The sequence below is a fragment of the Phaenicophaeus curvirostris genome, chromosome 18, assembly GCF_032191515.1.
Source record: "Phaenicophaeus curvirostris isolate KB17595 chromosome 18, BPBGC_Pcur_1.0, whole genome shotgun sequence".
NCBI classification, from domain to species: Eukaryota; Metazoa; Chordata; class Aves; order Cuculiformes; family Cuculidae; genus Phaenicophaeus; species Phaenicophaeus curvirostris.
The window spans coordinates 14,974,093-14,992,945 of NC_091409.1; the positions used below are offsets into that span (position 1 = coordinate 14,974,093).

The window sequence follows — 18,853 nt, forward strand, 5'->3', positions numbered from 1 at the left end:
ATGTCAAGGCAGAGACAATACCCATGGGAGGGGAGGAGGGGAGGTCGAAGTAGGTCCCATGTCTGTGTTGTCTATGGGCTGAAAGGATGGACTGGAATTCAGCTAAGTGGGGAGGAGATCATCCAAAGTGCTTGGGCTCCTTGCTTGGGTGCCCTGGGCTGGAGGAGCACCTTTGTGAGAAAGTGCTCTTTTACTTCGCTCCCTTGTTTCTTTGTCATGAAACAAACCCTCAGAGAACCTCCTTGTTGGCTTTGTGCCTTGGCCATGCTGTCCTGGTGGTTCTGTAACCCTTTGTGCCTCATCTCCTGGGCTGTTCTCTTTGTTCTGAGCCCTGGGAGAACAGAGTCTGATAAGGCAGGAAGGACAATCCTGGGGATAAACCTCCTGACCAGGGTGGCAGATGGTACCCAGTTATCTGTGGTGCCTCCTAACCTGCCAAAATCTGCCTCTTACTCTCAGCTACCAGCACTGCTCATCAAACCTTTGCTTGAGCAGCTCGCACTGTAAACCTTTTCCATCTGGTCACTAGGTGCTACTGTATTGCAGCTAAAATGTGCTGCGTTCTTCATTGTCATTCATCATCAGCTATGTGGCAAACAACAGCAAAAATGCTCCCTGTGTGAAAAGTAAAGGAAATAAACAGTGGGACGCCCCCCTGCCAGTGTTTCTTGATGTCCTCAAAACCCTACCCATCACAGCAGAGAACACAGGCAACACAGACCACAGTTAAGCAGTGATTAAATATAATTTGGGGTTTACATGAATGAATTTCGAAGGTAGGTTTGTGTGTGTGCATGCTTTCTCTCCTGCACTGAGAAGAAGCAGGTACAGTGCTGGGACAGCCTGGAACTCAGCCTGGTGCTGGGACAGCCTGGGGAGGTCAGTCTTTCACTGCTGAGAAGCAGGGGTGGGAATGACAGGGTAACTCAAAGCGAGGAGTCAGCCTCCCCAGGACAGGGTGGTTTTTCATTCCTAGGTGAATGCAGGAAGGCATCTGGGCCTCGAGAAGCCCTGCCAAGAGCTCAATGGGGTTTAAAATAGGTGAACAACAGGTTCTTGCCCAGGAGGACGTATGGAAGTCTGGGACAATGTTACAAACTTCAGCAGTTTTCTAGGAAAGCTGGATCTGAATGGTGGATTTGACCCCCTCTCTGATGAAGAAGAGGAAGACCGAACTGGTGTCCTAGTGCCAGTGATAGAAGAGTGGCTCTTTGACCCCAGAAAGGAGAGCTGGGCACTGCGGTGCCCACGAGATCCTGCGCTCTCACCTTGCCACCACCAGCAGGAGGGGTTTTCTCCCCAGGTTAAACCACGTATTTTGGAGTCTTTACAGACATCCCAGGTTCAATGTGTGCTGGGGATAGGACAGAGGCACCAGGTTTCCTTCCAAACATGCTCAACAAGGACAACGAAGCTGGGGAAGGGGCTGGAGAACAAGCGTTATGAGAGGAGGCTGAGGGAACTGGGGTTGTTCAGCCTGCAGAAAAGGAGGCTAGGAGGAGACCTTATCCCTGTTTACAACTACTTGAAAGGAGGTTGTGGTGAGATGGGTGCTGGTCTCTTCTCCAAAGTGACATGGATGATAGGATTAGAGGAAATGGCCTCAAGTTGTGCCAGGGGAGGTTTAGACTGGATATTAAGAACAATTCCTTCACCGCAAGGGCTCTCAGGCTCTGGCAGAGGCTGCCCAGGGAGGTAGTGGATCCCCCATCCCTGAAGGGATTTAAAAGGCGGGTAGATGAGATGCTCAGGGATCTGGTTTAGTAGCGGACAGGTACAGTTGCTCTAAGCTGCTCTAAGGTCTCCCCGGAGCCTTCTCTTCTCCAGGTTGAACAACCCCAGCCCTCTCAGCCTGTCCTCATACAGGAGGTGCTCCAGCCCTCGGATCATCTCCTTGGCCTCCTCTGGACTCACTCTAACAGCTCTGTGTCCTTCCTTGCTGAGGGCTCCGGAGCTGGACACAGGGCTCCAGGTGAGTTCTCACCATCTAGAGCCCTCAACACCCATTAGCACAGCCAGTATCCATGGCTGGTGCTACCAACAACCACCCACAGCATTAATATCTGCCTGCGCAGTATCCAGCAGCAAGGCTATCACTCTCCTTCTCTGCTGCCACCAGTGCTGTTATGAAGGATAACACAGTGTGTCGTTAGAGACACTAACATCCACCACAAAAGCCACCAGCATCTGGTAGTAATGCTCTCAGCACTGCTCTTGGGCACACAGGTATCTGCCACCAGCACCCAGCATCCTGCATCATCACCAGTAGCTACTTGTGTTGGAAGCATCTCCTCAGTGCTGCCACGATGCCCACCCTGGGACCCCTTGGCACAGAGTTTCTCTGATGGTTGGAGGAGCAGAGCCTGAGCTCCAGGCTTCCATTCACCCAGCAGATTTCTCAGAATAAAAGACAGGATTGAAGCTCTGGAGGAAGAAACCTTTCTGTCTGTAATACTGCTTTTGCCTTTGCATGCTACTGTTTCATTGAGAAAGCAGTGCTATAATTACCTTTAATTAATATAAGCATCAATGCCCCAAGGAAATGCAAATGAGTGATTGTGCCACCGGCACCATTCTATTACGTTAACTGCCAGCGCTCCACCTCTTCCTCCTGTTTTCAGGAGCAGCTGGCTCACATCACAGCTGCTTTGTGGGGGCTGATGTGTGGAAGGGCACACATCTCGAGGGGAGGTGATGTAACCTCAGGCAAGCGGTTTGCAGGCTGAGGGGAACGGTGGGGAGCAAGCTGGGGTCTCCGAGCATCCAGGCAATGAAGGTGCAGGGTGCTGAAAGAAGCTGCCACGGGTCCTTCCAGGGTGGTGTGAGTGCTCCCATGCTGCCATTTGCTCAGGGCTGTCCTGCTGATGAACTGATCTCCCTCCCCTGCAGGATTCAAGACACTTTGGTAACCTAAGGTCTTAAATGCCCAGAGCAGTGGTGGCTGCCCCATCCCTGGAGGTGTTCAAGGCCAGGTTGGATGGGGCTTGGAACCAGTGGGAGGTGTCCCTGCCCATGGCAGGGGTATGGAACTAGATGGGCTTTGAGGTCCCTTCCGACTCACACCATTCTGTGATTCTATGATTCCTGCTATCATCCCTAGCTTGAGTTCCTTCTGATACTTAGATTTAGAAACTGTAAGTTCAGGCATAGTCATTACAAGCCTCTGGGCTGTTCTCCTTTATGAAAAGGATGTAGCATCACCCTGCTCAAATCCAGCAACAGAAATAATGAAAGTAAATATATGTGTGTTCTTGTACCTCTAATCCCATAACCATTTCTCTGGATAAAACAAATACCTTTGCTCCTTTGAGTCTCTCAGAAGGAATTAAATTTCATATGAAGGATGCTCAGGGTCTGATTTGAGAACCATCGCTGCCTCACATTGAAGAAGGATGTGGTGGAGAGCAGAGATGAGATATGGCTGTTCATAACTGAAGAGATTTGTAGCTGGTATTAAGATTCTTCCGAGGGAGGTATGAATGGAAAAATATGCTTGAAAGAACCAGAGGAAACAATCCAGCAAAGGTGGGATTTGTGGCAAAGCCCTGCTGTACTGTGAGGAATGAGTCCCTCTCTCTGAGCCCAGGAGGCTGGTGCTCTGGAAAGGTCCCCGCACAGATGACTTGTCAGCAGAAGAGTTGTGTTCAGGTCATGGGAAGAGGGAAATGAGCTTACAGCACATTGCCTGAGCTGTTCCTCTTCCTGCACTCCACCAGGAAAGTACCCTGGGCATGAAGACAATGCACGCTAACCTTGCCTAATATTTTTGGGAGGTGAAGTATGCAAGAGCCTGAGGCAAAAGATCCACCCAGCGTGACCGTTGACTCCTAGGGGGTGCAAAAGACTGATCCCAAACCCACATCATTGTCAGTCTAGAAGAACCTCAGGAAGATAGTGAGGACCCAACAGCAGCACTCCTACTCATGGGTGAACCTGGCAAGATAACCTGGAGACAAGCTTTGGAGCTTATAAGTGCATGAAGGAGAAAGACTTGGGAGAGAATGAGTTTGGGTGACTGAAAATTGTTTAGTTTGAAAGAAATATCACCTTCTCTTCCAGTAAGGTCTTACAGTAAATTTTGTTTTACTAATTTATTAAATGAACACACAGAAAACAAGAGTTGACTAGAGGCTGAAGCTGGGGCAGGCCAGCAGCTCCAGAGAGAGGAGGAGGGGTCATCATTCCCTGTGGGTGGAGGTTGCCAGTTTTTAGCATGGGAACAGAAGAAACCAGTTCTAAGGTGCCTGGCGAAGGAACAGGAGATGGAGCTGGGTGGAGCAGGACTGAGCCTCTCTGGTCCATGCAGTGAGATAATCACGCCCATGGTGACACTCAGCAGGGAAGGGGGATGCTGAGCAGAGTGGGATGTTCCCTGTAATGCCTACAGAGGGATTCACTGATCCACACCTCACAGGAAAGACCTCCTGGCCATGCCGAGTTATGCTGGGATGTACTGGGAGCTCTGCTGGGGTAGCTGCCTGCCTCTGCAAGAAGGCTTCTGCACCCGTGCCCAGCTGACAGTGTTAGGGTGGGAGCTGGCAGCATCTGGCTTTGTTCAGCACTCCAGGAGATGCTGTTTGTGATGGAAGGGGCTGGAGCACCTCCCCTACGAGGACAGGCTGAGAGAGATGGGCTTGTTCAGCATGGAGAAGAGAAGGCTGAGGAGAGACCTTAGAGCAGCTTCCAGTGAGGGTCTCCAGGAAAGCTGGGGAGGGGCTCTGGATCAGGGAGTACAAGGACAGGATGAGGGGGAACAGTTTTGAGTGAGGGGAGATCGAGCTGAGATCTCAGGGTGAAATGTTTTGCTGTGAGGGTGGGGCCCAGGTTGCCCAGAGCAGTGGTGGCTGCCCCATCCCTGGAGATGTTCAAGGCCAGGTTGGATGTGGCTTGGAGCAACTGGATCCAGTGGGAGGTGTCCCTGCCCATGGCAGGGGGTGGAACTAGATGGGCTTTGATGTCCCTTCCAACCCAAACCGTTCCATGATTCTTTAATTCTATGAACATCTTCCTCTGAGGACATGGGGACCAAGAAAGGTGTAGGACAGACCTAGTAGGATAAGGAACAGTGAAGGAGAAGGACAAGTAGGAGGGACTGAGGAACTTCCACATCATGTCATTGAGAATAAAATTGGTCCAGGCAGCAAGGGACTTAAAGAGAAGAAATTCTTTAATTGGTTTCACACCAGTGCCAGGGAGCCTGGATAATACACTCTGCTCACGTATGGACATGAATTCGACCTAGTTGTGCTCCCAAAATCTGCCTAGGAGAGTCACATAATTGGAGTGTTAAAATCAGCAAATGTTAAAATCAGCACCTTTAGGGAGGAATGAGGGCACAAAGAGGGCATTGAATGTCATGGCGAGCAAGCCATGTCAGCTTTTTTAGTCATATCTACCCGTAAAGCTTACAGATCTGGATCCTAGCAGAGAACGCAGAAGGTGGAAAATGTATGGGAACTTTCACAATTCACCATTTCATCCCAGTAAGGCCAACAGCCTGCTCTGCAAACATCTTTGCGAAATGCATGGAAAAGATGTTGCCTTGTTGTGAGAACTTAATTGGAGATCCTTGTGCTGATAACCGTATCCTAGTAAGACCCCGAGATGGACTTGAGAGACTTGACGGGCTGAGAGAGTTGGGGTTGTTCAGCCTGGAGAAGAGAAGGCTGCGGGGACCTTAGAGCAGCTTCCAGTCCTGAAAGGGGCTCCAGGACAGCTGGGGAGGAGCTCTGGATCAGGGAGTGCAGGGATAGGACAAAGGGGAATGGTTTTCAGCTGCAAGAGGGGAGATTGAGATGAGATCTTAGGAAGAAATGTTTTGCTGTGAGGGTGGGGAGGCCCTGGCCCAGGTTGCCCAGAGAATTGGTGGCTGCCCCATCCCTGGAGGGGTTCTAGACCAGGTTGGATGGGCCTTGAAGCCCCTGATCCAGTGGAAGGTGTTATGCCTTCAGATTGGAGGTGCTCCAGCCCTAAAATCATCTTTGTGGTCTTCTCTGGACCTCTCTAATTCTGTGCCACTGGGACAGAAACACTTGGACCATCCTCAGGCATCTCTCTGCTCTGTGCTTCTCTCCTAAGCCCTGCTCTGGCATGGCCACTGGCTCCATCTCTACAAGGGATAGAGAAGTTGAAGCAGATGGAGGAGCCAACTCTGGTAAACCCAAGCAAGGGCAGACCATGGTGGTGCTAGAAGAGAGCAGCCAGCCCAGAAGGAGAGGGGCCAAGTGAGTGTGCATGCATCCCTCTGCATGTGGTGCTGTTTGGGTCACGGTGCTGGCAGCAGGACAGGCTGTGCTTCAGAGAATCATAGAATCACCAGGTTGGAAAAGACCTCTTGGATCATCGAGTCCAACCATTCCTATCTGCCACTAAACCGTGTCCCTTAGCACCTCATCCATCCGTCTTTTAAACCCGTCCAGGGAAGGTGACTCAACCCCCTCCCTGGGCAGCCTCTGCCAGTGACCAATGACCCTTTCCGTGAAATTCTTTTTCCTGATATCCAGCCTGACCCTCCCCTGGTGGAGCTTGAGGCCATTCCCTCTCATCCTGTCCCCTGTCACTTGGGAGAAGAGCCCAGCTCCCTCCTCTCCACAACCTCCTTTCAGGTAGTTGTAGAGAGCAATGAGGTCTCCCCTCAGCCTCCTCTTCTCCAGGCTAAACACCCCCAGCTCTCTCAGCCGCTCCTCATAAGGCCTGTTCTCCAGCCCCTTCACCAGCTTTGTTGCTCTTCTCTGGACTCGCTCCAGAGCCTCAACATCCTTCTTGTGGTGAGGGGCCCAGAACTGAACACAGGATTCGAGGAGCGGTCTCACCGGTGCCGAGTACAGAGGGAGAAGAACCTCCCTGGACCTGCTGGTCACGCCGTTTCTGATCCAAGCCAAGATGCCATTGGCCTTGTTGGCCACCTGGGCCACTGCTGGCTCACGTTCAGTCGCTGTCAACCAACACCCTCAGGTCTTTCTCCTCCAGGCACATTCTATCACTCTTCCCCTGGTCTGTAGCTGCCCAGAGTTGTTGTGCCCCAGGTGCAGTTTGCCCCCTGGCCCTTGCACTCGCTGGTTTGCCGCCCCGCGCTGTGCTGCTGTCACACTCTCATATCCAGCTGGCATTGCCTTGTCGCTGATCAATTTGCTGCAGCTCCCCGGGACGCTCTGGGCTGGTGGCTGTGGGTTTGTGCTGCCTGAGAGGACATGCTATGCTGTGCCTGTGCCTGCTGCTGCTGAGCCGCGATGTCCTCGCTGTGGCACGGAGGATGCTGTCATGGATAGTAAGAGGAGCTCTGCAGGTGCCTGCCTTTACCAAGCTGAGTAATTCCCTTTCAGTCACTTAATCAGTCACTTTCAATTAGTGGGGCAATTGTTTTTACCTTAGCAAACAGCTCTTTCAAGAAGAGTTTTTAGTGCATCTGCCAGCTTGGGAAAACACTCTTCCCAGGAGAGGCTGTGCCTTAGTTCTTTGGCATGAGAATCCTCCCATGGAGGCTGTAGGACGGCGTGACCAGCAGGTCCAGGGAGGTTCTTCTCCCTCTGGACTCGGCACTGGTGAGACCGCTCCTCGAATCCTGTGTTCAGTTCTGGGCCCCTCACCACAAGAAGGATGTTGAGGCTCTGGAGAGAGTCCAGAGAAGAGCAACAAAGCTGGTGAAGGGGCTGGAGAACAGGCCTTATGAGGAACGGCTGAGAGAGCTGGGGGTGTTTAGCCTGGAGAAGAGGAGGCTGAGGGGAGACCTCATTGCTCTCTACCTGCCTAAAAGGAGGTTGTAGAGAGGTGGGTATTCATCTCTTTGTCCAAGTGACAGGTGATAGGGCAAGAGGGAATGGCCTTAAGCTGTGTCAGGGGAAGTTTAGGTTGGATGTTAGAAAAATTTCTTCACTGAAAGGATTCTCAGGCCCTGGCAGAGGCTGCTCAGGGAGGTGGTGGAGTCCCATCCCTGGAGATGTTTAAAAGCTGGATAGATGAGGTGACTGGGGATATGATGGGTATGGTTGGAGTTGGTGATCTCAACGGTCTTTTCCAGCCTAATGATTCTATGATTCTATGACCGGGCTCATATGAGAAGCATGGCATAGGTCCTGCTGCTCCCTGGCCCACACCAACAATGAGGCCCACTTGCTTCTCTCAGACTTTTGGGTGGCTGTAAAATAGGTGGTTACCCCAATCAAAAATGACTGTTTTCCTGACTCCAGCAGTGTTTAGCCACAACGGGCTGTTGCCTTGCTCAAGTTGGGCAACTTCTCACATATTTGAACCGGAGAAGATGTGACCTTCATTGGTGGTTCCTGCCTGGCTTGGCAGTTCACCTCTCAGGCAGCCTGAGCAGGACAGGGTGACCTCCACAGTGCTCTCAGCAGCATGCACAGCTAATGGGGAATCTTGCAAGCTCACCGAGGGATCAAGTCCATGTTGCTGGGTTGGGGCATTCCTAGATGTTCCCCATGGTGGTAGGATTGAAACACTGCATGTTCCAGAGGACCCAAAGTCTGGCTTTCTTCTCCTGTGGGCAGAGACTGGAGTCTGCTGCACAGGAAGGACATGGATCTGTTGGAACAAGTCCAGAGGAGGCCATGGAGATGATCCAATCAGGGAGCGCAGGGACAGGACAAGGGGGAATGGTTTTCAGCTGAAAGATGGGAGATTGAGATGAGATCTTAGGAAGAAATGTTTTGCTGTGAGGGTGGGGAGGCCCTGGCCCAGGTTGCCCAGAGCAGTGGTGGCTGCCCCATCCCTGGAGGGGTTCCAGGCCAGGTTGGATGGGGCTTGGAGCAACCAGATCCAGTGGGAGGTGTCCCTGCCCATGGCAGGGGTGGAACTGGATGGGCTTTGAGGTCCCTTCTGACCCAAACCATTCTAGGATTCTGTGATCCCTTTCAGCCTTTTTTTTCTTCTTTTGGAACTTCCTTTGCTTTGTGTTTCTCATATCTCATGGCAATGAGTCCCACACATGAATTCTGCTTGTGGAAAAAGGATCCCACTTTCTCTGATGCTTGTGTTAGGGAGAAGAGAAACCAAAGCAGCAGGTCCCCCTTACCTTTGGGTGTGCTCTGTTTCCCAGATCTCAGCCCCATCACCCCCTCTTTATTTCTTCCAATGTGAAGAATTACTGCTGCCCTGGGCAACATGGGCTGTGCACCATCCCACACCCGGGGGACCGATGGAACTGGGAAAGAGGATGCTCAGAAATGAGGTCTGGTTCCAAGCGATATCAATATGTTTGGTGAAGGGAATGAATTACACAGTGCCAAATACTGCAAGAGAGTCACTTACTTGCCAGATCCATCTCAGCCTAAGTCAAACCCCTGTGCCCAAACACATCCTGGTGGGGAGGCATTTTGGCACACGTAGAGGTGTGGGATCCAGCCTACAGCAAGGGAGGGTGTAGGTAAAGCTGTGGAAAAATGAAATTGGAGTGGTAGCAAAATATACATTCCCTGGTGAGGGAAAGAGAAGAGTTTGTGGTCAGCATGGCACCACTGCTTGGCACAGGGTTTATGATGGGGTAGGGCCACATCTCATCCTGTCTCAAAGAAGCTGCTGAGCTGGGGACGGGGTGATGAAGGATGCTGTGTCCCAGGCACAGTTCCCAGAGGGCAGGGTGAGGGAGCAGCACACAGAGAAATTTTTCAGTTTTTGGCTAAATTTAGTAAAAAATTACCTCTTTCAGACTTTCCTGCAATTAAATTTCTCTTTGGTTTTCCCAAGCAATTGGCATAACAGAATTATTTTGGGATCAGCATGACCATTATTTGGGGGTTTTATAATAAAATACTTTTTTTGGGTTGGTTTGGTTTTTTTAAACTGTTCTATCTTTTAGTTGTAAAAGATTGCTTTCTTTAAAATATATCAAACCAACATTTTCTAATTAAGAATGGAAATGGTTTTTCTTAGCGGACACTGAAATAGAAATGGAGGTGCCAAAGAATTCCCCTCTTGTACATATGGGATTTTGAGCTCCCCAGCCACAAATCTCATGCAATGCTCCATGCGTGGGGAAGAGCAGCTGGAAAGCTGCCCAGCAGAAAAGTCCCTGGGGGTGGTCAATAGCGGCTGAACAGGAGCCATCAGTGACCCAGGTGGGCAAGGCGGCCACCAGCCTCTTGGCTTGGATCAGCCATGGGGTGGCCAGCAGGAGCAGGGAAGGGATCGTCCCCCTGAGCTTGGTGCTGGTGGGGCTGTACCTCGAATCCTGGGGTAAGTTTTGGGCCCCTCACTCCAGGTAAGACATTGAGAGGCTAGAGCACATCCGGAGAAGGGAACGGAGCTGGGAAAGGGTCTGGAGGACAAGTCTTGTGAGAGCTGGTTGAAGGAACCGGAGTTGTTCAGCCTAGAGAAAAGGCAGCCGAGAGATCTGATCACGGTCTACAACTACAAGAAAAGAGATTGTGGTGAATTGGGTGTTGATCTCTTCTCCCACGTAACAAATGATAGGATGAGAGGAAACAGCCTCAAGTTGTGCCAGAGTGGGTTCAGATTGGATATTAAGGGAGATTTCTTCACTGAAAGCGTTCTCAGGCTCTGGCAAAGGCTGCCCAGGGAGACGGTGGAGTCCGCATCCCTGGAGGGGTTCAAAAGATGGGGCAGATGAGGTGCTCAGGGATCTGGTTTAGTAGTGGACAGGTACGGTTGGGCTTTATGATGTCAAAGGTCTTTTCCAACCATGCAATTCTATGATTCTGTGATTATATATCAACCTGGAAAGTCCCACTGCTCCATTGTGTGGTCCCTCTGACAAAGATGCAGTGGTACTCTCAGCTGTAGAGGCTTACTCACGCCACAGCCCAAGAGCAGGCTAGTGATCTTGGTCACAAGCTGAGTGCTTGGGCTCTGACAACTGTAGGTCATTCAGCCCCAGATTTGATGCAAATACCCAGGTTCACCTTCCCTACCTCATCTCCATGTGACTGATCTCCTGATTTTACATCCATGTTCAACATCCAGCTATCTGAGCAGGTGCTGCCAGCCCTAAACAAGAAGTTTTGCTTTCATTTTCATTTTAATAAGGAAGATGTGCAAATCTCAGCCTACACTTCCTTCGAGTGGGTTTTCCCCCTCAGAGGACACCCGTCCCTCGCTCCCTTCCCTTCTGGAGCAGAGTGAGGGGATGTTCTGTCTCTCTGTGGAGGCTCTGGCCACTTTTCCTTTTCCTGGTCCAAGGTGGGATACCCAGGCTGGCCCGGCTTCCCGTGAGTCACCAGTGAATCTCAGCTTCCTCCTGCAGGGCCCTGGAACCAGAGCCCTAATTACAAGGCAAGACTAGCAGAAACAAGCTTATTATTTACAAGGCTAATGAAAATTAATCATCCCTCCCCCTCCCTTTCTTGTGGGAACAGTCATCTTAAAGAAAGCGGGTTATAAAAGCATTATGGGTCAGTGCTGCATGAGTTTTTGGCACCAACCAGGCGATGGTGTGTGGGCTTTGTTTGCCGGCCACCTGCAACTCAAGGGTTAAGGGCACCTAGAAGCTACAGTGCTGCTTCTTCTCCCTGCAGGCCTGCCCTCTGCTGCTGGAGAGGCTGCTGGCTGGGACAGGGAGCAGATGGAGCCTGTAGCCCTGTGCTAAGCCAGACAGGCTCTACAGCCCTTAGGTGCTTTTCCAGGCAGCTGCTGCTTCTCCCCATGCCTGGACCTCTTTGGCATCATCTGGGTTCTTGCTCTCAGGGATCGAGGCTGCTCCCACTGCAGGGACCCAGAGCCCACCCAGCGCAGGAGGCAGGGGAGCTCCCCAGGGTGGCCCCACTCCATGCAGGTGAGCAGCTCACAGGAGTCATAGAATCATAGAATCACCAGGTTGGAAAAGACCCACCGGATCATTGAGTCCAACCATTCCCATCAATCACTAAACCACGTCCCTCAGCACCTCGTCCACCCGTCCCTTACACACCTCCAGGGAAGGTGACTCAACCCCCTCCCTGGGCAGCCTCTGCCAGTGCCCAACGACCCTTTCTGTGAAAAATTTTTTCCTGATGTCCAGCCTGAACCTCCCCTAGCAGAGCTTGAGGCCATTCCCTCTCATCCTGTCCCCTGTCACTTGGGAGAAGAACCCCGCTCCCTGCTCTCCACAACCTCTTTTCAGGTAGTTGTAGAGAGCAATGAGGTCTCCCCTCATGCTCCAGCCTGCTGTGCAATACAGGGGTGGAGAGAAAGACCGTGTGCAAACCAGATGGAGGAAAATTTGGCAAGGAGAAGTTGATGCCACAGAGGTTTGGAAAGCCAGAGCATCCTGTACCTGGATGTACAGGTTCTGGAGCGAATGATGCTGGCCTCCTCCACAGCAAAAGGACGAACGCTGCTAAATGCAAAACCCATCGCCTCACTCAAAGCATCACTGTTATTCAGGGGAAACCGAGGCATAGGATAGGGAACATCAGTCATGGAGACTAATGTGGAAAGAGCTACCATGCCCTGAGTGCTCAGCTGAGCTCAGAGGTGCCCTATCTGCCCCCTGTACTGTTCATGTCCCTCCTTTTCCAGGCTTGAAGATCTCCACACCCATGAGCAGCTTCCCTGTCCTTGGGGCTGTCCAGGCTGGGAGTGGGAGGGAGGCAAGGAAGGGGCACTGGGACACCACCCCAAGCCACCCCAGCCAGCCAGATCTCCTGCATCAGGGTCTGGGATCGAGGGAGATGAGGACCAGGCTCCAGAACCAGCTGAAGAGATGCTTCCTGCCAGGCCTGCCGGCGTGATCCTGAGGGAGGGCTGCACCCAGAGCCTGCCCCATAGCTCCTGCCGGCTGCCACCATAATTAACCGTTGCTTTGGGAAAGACAGGAAATGAGCAGGAGGTCAATTTTCAATTTCCCAGATGTATACAAGCAGTTTCTAGCAGGCAGCCTGAAAATAAATCTCCGTCAGTCTAGTTACCACTTAATTAACATCACTAGCTGCAACACGTATTCCCCAGCCCAGACAAAGCCAGAGCTCGTCCACTATTGATATACAATGAGACAGAGCAGGGGTTGGGCCACGGCTGGTGGGAATTCTCCAGACTGAAATTTCCGTCTTGCTGCCCGACATGCTGGACTTGCCCTGCTCAGGCAGGGAAGCTCTGTCTCAGCTTCCCTTCTCTTGCTCTGGGATGGGGATAGCTGCTGGGAGCCTCCCGGAGCTGGCTGCTTTTGAGGCAGGTGGTACAGATCACAGGATCCTAGAATGGTTTGAGTTGGAAGGGACATCAAAGCCCATCCACTTCCAACCCCCATCCAGTTCCAACATCCCACTGGAGGCCCTCCCCACACTCACAGCAAAGCATTTCTTCCTAAGATCTCATCTCAATCTGATGGTGGCAGCCTCACAGGATCATGGGATCATTAAGGTTGCAAAAGACCTCTAAGCTCACCCAGTCCAAGCATCAGCTCAACCCCACCGTGCCTGCTAAACCCTGTCCCCAGGTGCCACAGCCACATGGTTTTTGAACCCCTCCAGGGATGGAGACTCCACCACTGCCCTGGGCAGCCGGTTCCAGGGCTTCACCACTCAGTCAGAAATTTTCTCTGATACCAAATTAAAGCCTCCCTTGGCACAACTTGGGCCCATTTCCTCTTATCCTATTTGCTTGCTACTTGGCAGAAGAGACCAGCACCCAATCTCCCAGGGCTGCAGCATGCAGCTGCATCCCTAGACCCCACAGAGCTGAACCCTGCTGCTGCCTCCAGCTGGCCACCTTCTCTCTCCCTTTTCTATTCACTCCCCATTGGTGGATTCTGCTCCCTTGAGATCACCTCCTGCTTTTCAAGAAGGAGCAACATCATCCCCACCAGGTGTCCCAGTGAAGGAAATGGAACTTGGCTCTTAGCGCTATCCCAAGCGAAAAAGGAAGGAGACGAGATGAAAGAATCCATTTCTACTCCTATCATCATCCTGCTTGGCAATTATCTTCAAAGCACTGTACAAATATTAACTAATTAATCGTTCCAAGGCTCCTGGGAGGAAGAGACATATTAGTAGGACTCTTCCTTGACATGCCTGGTAAACACAGAGGAGAGATGGGGCAGGACAGAGCAGCCAGGCAACCCGGGCAGGTCATGCTGTTACTGGGCTATTCCTGTTGGCCCTGGTGTCCCAGGCAATCGGCCCTCGCGCTCACCAGCTGGAGGGTGGACAGAAGCGGAGGAGGTGGAGCAGAGGGCATGTTGCAGAAATACGTGAGAGAGAGTAAAACTGGAGCAGAGAGGGAGGAAGAGATGAACCCTGTTGTCTGCACAGACAGACTGTAGAATGGGGAGGGAGCACGGCAGCTCCTCTGAAGAAGAGGCAGGAGCACGTGCAAGGGAGCTGCCCTGGAGGGGAGCAAGGTGGAACCCAAGGTTGATGCTTTGTCATTAAAAGACCCTCCCTGCCTGACCTTTGGAGTTATCTATCTCCAGTGACTTCTCTTCTCCACTGGACAACACCACTGCCAGAGCAGAGATATTCCCCATCCCTGGACATGTTCAAAACCAGGTTGGATGGACCTTGGGCAGCCTGATCCAATGGGAGGTGTCCCTGCCTGTCACAGGGGGGTTGGAACTGGATGATCTTTAAGGTCCCTTCCAACCCAAACTATTCTATGATTGTATGATTGTATGATTCTATGTTTGCCGCAGCCCACCAGGTTGCCATGGCACAGGGGCTCTTTTGGTTGTTCACTGGGTTCCCTCAGCTGGGGAGCTCGAATCAGGGATCCCTGGCACCCCAGCAGCTCTTCCTGTGGTGGGAGAGGTCAAGGGAGCAAGCACACAGAAACTGAGAAAAAATAATTGTGAGCTGAGCAGCCTTAAAATGAACAATTTTTTAAGCATCCTGGGAAGTAAAAGCAGTTTTGCTTGGGCCAAAGCAAGACCTTTCAATTCCAGCTTTGATTAAATTTTGGAAGTAACATAAAATCAGACTAAAAATGGAAGGAAACTCTGACACTGACGCTGAGGCATCGTGGAGGAAAGGAAAGAGGCATTTTTGGTGTGTTCCCCCCCAAAAATCTAAAGGTGAGGTTTCTTTTCCCTGCTCAAAAAAAGATTACGGATGGAAAATTCCCCTTCTTGCCGCTCTTCTGCCTGGTGCAACACGGGGCATCCTTCAGCCCTGCATGGTGTGGTGACAGCGAGGGCTGCCCCAAGCCCAGGCACCTGCAAAACCCGCATAGCTGAGACCTCTCTGGCTGGTGATGCCAAAGCAGCAGCCCCAGGCACAGCAGGAGCTGTGGAACAGCAAAATCTGGGTGTCAGGGTTAGAGGAGCTCAGCTGCTGCCTGCGCTTTGCCTGGGGCTGTGCCCAAGCCAGGGGGAGAGGAGCCCATTCCATGCTCTGCTGATGCCAGAGACAGGCAGGCAGCTCTCGGCAATGCAGCGCGGCAGAGCTGGTGAGTAGATGCTGCAGGAGAATCTGCTGCTGCCTTTGAAGCTGCCAGCTGGTCCAGAGGGGACCAAACCTGAGGTTCCCCACTGCTCCACAGCCCTTGTGGGCAGACAGGTGGATGTTAGGTCTTTGCAGCACAGAATCACAGAATGGTTTGAGCTGGAAGGGACATCAAAGCCCATCCAGTTCCACCCCTGCCATGGGCAGAGACACCTCCCATTGGATCCTGTTGCTCCAAGCCCCATCCAACCTGGCCTGGAACACCTCCAGGGATGGGGCAGCCACCACTGCTCTGGGCAACCTGGGCCAGGGCCACCCCACCCTCACAGGGAAACATTTCTTCCCAAGATCTCATCTCAGTGTCCCCTATTTCAGCTTTAAAACCGCTCCCCCCTCATCCTGTCCCCACACTCCTTGGCCAAGAGCCACTTCCCAGCTTTCTTGGAGCCCCTTTCAGTACTGGAATATGCTCCAAGATTTCCCTGGACCATTCTCTTCCCCAGGCTGAACCACTCCAACTCTCTCAGCCTGTGCTCCCTGGCAATGCCTTCCAGCCATTCCTCCCTGAGGCCAGCAGCAAGGGCTGGGAGAGGATGATACCATCACTGGGTGACAGGACAGGGAAGCATGGGTTGGGTATCCCCACCATCTAAGGCAGATTGATGTCTGTGACATCCTGGAGAACCTGCCAAGTCCTCACGTCCACTCCATGGTTGGTGAATGCTGAGGGGAATCATCTGGTCCTTTTAGTCCTATTTGTCATGCATGGCTTCAAGACTGAACCCACCCATGCTGTCAGTACCGCCTCTTCTGCCATTCTATATCAAACATCCTAATTACAGCAGAGTGGTTCTAATTGCAACTATCTCTCCTTATCACTGTGATTTATTATTGCTGGAGTGTGTTCATCCTGGCACAATGAATTCGTGGAGCGATAACACAACACGGCCTCTGTGGCTAAGGTCTGAATGCCTAGTGGGAGCCGAGGGAACATTTCTGCTCCCACACCTGATCCTGTGGGACCTGCCACCCACCTGCACTTGCAATGAGCCCACAGCCTGGGTCGGGCTTGGATGTTATACAAAGAAGTCATCCCATCCCTAGCTACGGCCACATTTAGCCTCGCCTCCTAACCGCTACCCTCTGCGCTGCTCCTCAGCCATGTGGACCATATATCTTGGCTGCATGCTAGTAATTTCTGACCATGACATCCTTTACCATGCCTGGAACACAATAAATAGATCGTGCATCTTAATTGTTGGAGCCCTGAAAGAGACGCAGCTGCTTTAGCAGTGGTTTTGAGAGGGTGGGGTGGGCAGGGAGCCACTTCTCCATTCCCGTTGCACATTGCAGGGAGAGATGTAAGGAGCCCCCAGGCACAGCAGCCCCGCTCTCCCTGCAGCACCTCCCACAGCGCCGGTTTGTGCTTTTGTTGGAATTGCCAGCTTGAACATCTCTAAACACTGCACCATTCCTTGTGTCCTTTAGCTGAACTCCATCTTTCTTCTCTACTCCAGTATTTACCCAGTAACGCATCAATAGGCAGCTGTCGAATCCCCTTTCTTTCAACAATCCAAATGAGCCTGGCATCCTCGGGATTTGCAGATTGACTCTACACCCTTAGGATTGGCCTCGCTGGGATCTTGTGTTTAATGCTTCACCCCTAAATCCTTTTCAAGTTCACTGCATGCCAGGATCCCACTCCCTAGACCTGCAAGGTCTGACCTGCCTCTGGCACTCCTTGCAGCTGGCTGTTAGAACGGACGTGGGCTGCAACGAAAACTCCGCGCCAAGCAATGCTGATCCATCCTGCATTTAATGCTTCCTCTGCCTCCATCCCTAAATCGTTTTTGCAATCACTGCATCCCAGGATCCCACTCCCTGGTCCTGTAAAGTCAGACCTGCATTTGGTGCTCCTTGCAGCCGGCTGTTAGAACGAACACAGGCTGCATTGAAACCTCCGTGCCAAGCAACACCAATCCATCTGTGGAACCGCGCCACATTGGCCACTGGGGCTAGCAGGGGCTGGGCCATCTGCCAACAGCTGGTGCTGTCCCCTGTTCTCCATGTCTCACTCCCCACGCTTCTCCAATCTAAGTATTTCAGGGGAACCCCGGTGATCTGGGATCTCCAAAGTCAAGCCAAGGTCCTGCTGTGTTCTTGGGAGATGAGTTCAGTTAGACCAGTGCAATGGCATCATGGAGAAACTTGCCTGCTGTGCCTGAAATTATAGCTGCTAAATTTTTAAACTTAGCAGCATACGAAGGCCAAAAAACAGAGATCACAGGCTCTTCCCACTCGTCTGCCCACAGGTGTGGAAAGACATAGTTCATCTGCATAAGATCTTACAGTCTCTTCACAGAGTGTTTCTGGAGATGACTCTGTTGAGTTCTGGAAGGTTCGCTTCACTGAGCTGGTTGTGCTTTTAGGGTAGCCCTGGCCCCACCTCAGACAGACACAGATGCACTTGTTTAGAAGAACACTTTTTTCTTGGTCCCTCTGCATACAGGGACAGATTCCAGTATAGTTCATTCCTGTTCCTCTACAAGGCCTGACACCAGTCATGCTGTATTTGAAGGTTTCAGGCCAGAGATACCTTGCTTTTTCTTCTGCAGGCTTTCCTACAACAACCCCTGATCTGATTGCCTCCTGTTCTCCCTGCCTGGAGAGCTCTGCCCCATCCAAACACCCAGCTCTGGGCATGGGACCTCAACGCCCCATCCTCTCTTTGCCTCTGCTGAGCCACTGACAGAGACCAGCTCCTCACCACACCAACTCAGAGAGGCCAGAGGATGAGAAAGGGAGGGAAGGCGCTGGATTTATGGGGTAGACTGCATTCTGCAAGCTGAGCTGACTGCTTTCCCTGCTGCAGGCAGAGCTGACCCAAAGTCCAAGACCAAAGTGGTGGGTCACGAGGACTCTGCTTACCTGCAGGGTGGGGGGGGTGGTGGGGCTGGGAGCTTGGAGGAGTCTGAGGGGTCCTGTAAGTCACTTTTCGGGTTGGATCTCCAGATGGGGATCTTTAGATTGGAGAGTTGGGCCAAACATATCATTTGAGGATGATGCCAGAACCCCTAACAAGGAACCCCCTATGGTCAGGGTCCCTGGGCTCAGGTTTTTGGTCTCTGGGGATTTGCTGTGTCTGATGAATGTCTCCCATGAGCAACTGCACAGCCAAGGGAAAGGCATGTCCCATCGCCCCCCGGCAGTGGGCAAAGCATCAGCAGTCCAGATACACAACGCTGCCCAGATACACAACGGCCCCAGCAGCACAGAGCGATGGGCAGACATTGCTTATCGCCTGCTTATGCTCTTCATGCCTCCATCCATCCAACTTGGCTCCACGGGGCTTTGCATGTGAGGAAGCCCAGGGATGGGAGAAAGGGGGGGTGAGGTGACTCAGCCCTGTTCTCCCACCAGATCCATGCCCAGCGCCGCTCGTGCCTGCGGGAGCCTGCTGCATCTCAACTTCCCCCACTGCCTGCGGGTGGATCGCCTCCAGCTATGTTTTCTCCCTGTGTCCTCTG

The 18,853-nt window shown here is 52.1% G+C and overlaps 1 protein-coding gene across 5 annotated transcripts in view; it reads right to left on the reverse strand.

Moving 5' to 3' along the window:
- DLGAP4 (DLG associated protein 4) overlaps positions 1 to 18,853 on the reverse strand; it is a 160,260-nt gene that overhangs the window by 84,862 nt on the left and 56,545 nt on the right. The gene's annotated exons all lie outside the window — the stretch shown is intronic.